Source organism: Sprattus sprattus, assembly GCF_963457725.1.
Source record: "Sprattus sprattus genome assembly, chromosome: 16".
NCBI classification, from domain to species: domain Eukaryota; kingdom Metazoa; phylum Chordata; class Actinopteri; order Clupeiformes; family Clupeidae; genus Sprattus; species Sprattus sprattus.
The window spans coordinates 2,054,896-2,056,226 of record NC_137914.1 but is presented as its reverse complement, the minus strand read 5'-3'; the positions used below and the strand labels follow the sequence as shown (position 1 = coordinate 2,056,226).

Sequence of the window (1,331 nt, the reverse complement as noted above, 5' to 3'; positions counted from 1 at the left end):
GTAGGCCTACTGGATATGTTAGCATTGTTTACGGTATTGTTTGGTGTCTGTTTTGTGTTACTACGATGGAATATATTTTATTTTAAACAATTTCAACATAACACATTATTACTAAAATATGTCAAGGGCAAGGCACATGGAATGACTTTTCTCGATGTGATATTATGCTTGCATGATCTGACTAATTTAAATATGCAGTGAAGCCACAACTGCTTCACTTGCAGCTTCACTGTACTGAAAGAAATGTAACTCTAACGTTTGGTGACTCCTCATCTAATTTCAGGTTAATGAATGTTTCATTGTGTGGTGTTGATGAGTATGAGTTCATGGGAATGTCCCAGTGTTCTACATCTCTGACGCCACCTGCTGTCCAAAGTGGGGCAAGCAAGGCATAAGACTGTAAAACTGTTTTTTTGAACTGACAGTCACAGTTCAGTGCCCTTGTTTTCACTGTGAGTTTTTGTTCATCTCTCCAGACTCTTCTATCACTGTGGGTCTCGGGCACAGTAATACACAGCAGTGTCCTCAGTCTTCAGGTTGTTCATCTGCAGATACACCTGGCTCTTGCCATAATCATTAGAGATTGTGAACCGTCCTTTAGAAGCCTCAGACTGGTAGATAGTGGTGCTGGCCATGCTAGCGATCCATTCCAGCCCCCTCCCAGGAGCCTGTCTGATCCAAGCAATATAGTGGCTTGTAACTGTGAACCCAGAGACTGTGCAGGTCAGTCTGTGAGATCCTCCAAGATTAATGACCACAGGCTCAGATTCAGTCAGGGTCTGACCATGTTCACCTGAAAAAAGAAAACATGAAAAAATTAATAACGTGACAAATAACACATATATTATACGCAATCTGTTTTTGAGCATATTGTGAAAATGGCTCCTCACCTGTTGAGTAGACAGCCAGCAAGGCTGATAGAATAATAAAGTTCATGTCTAACAGCAGTGTGTGAGCATGTGTGTCTTCATGACTGACTGTGTGCTGAGGATATATATACTCAAGGGAGTCTGGGTTTTGCATGATGTCTTCCTGATAAAGAGGACAGAACAAAAATATGTATGAATTAATGCTGGACATGTTGAATGAAAATTGTGAACAGAATTTCCTACTCAACCAGTAGCCAGTGAATGGGTTTACCTGTCAGTAAAGTACAAAATGTGTTGTACATACTTAGAATGTATGTATGTTATACATGACCTAAATATTGTAATTCTGTTGAGAGAGCTAGACCTCTAGGCCAGCATTGTGCATTAAATATGTCCTAAGTAACCCACCTGGTTGAAGAAGGAAAGGAGATTGATGTGATTCACATGAGTTAATATGACTGC

General features: G+C 40.3%; 1 gene segment (V, D, J or C); it reads right to left on the bottom strand.

The window, feature by feature from the left end:
- Positions 1 to 485: 485 nt before the first annotated feature.
- On the bottom strand, positions 486 to 936 carry LOC308377720 (putative non-functional immunoglobulin heavy variable 3-38-3). The segment is given in 2 exons: positions 891 to 936; positions 486 to 793 (listed from the first exon to the last, which is right to left on the bottom strand).
- Between the last annotated feature and the right edge of the window lie 395 nt (positions 937 to 1,331).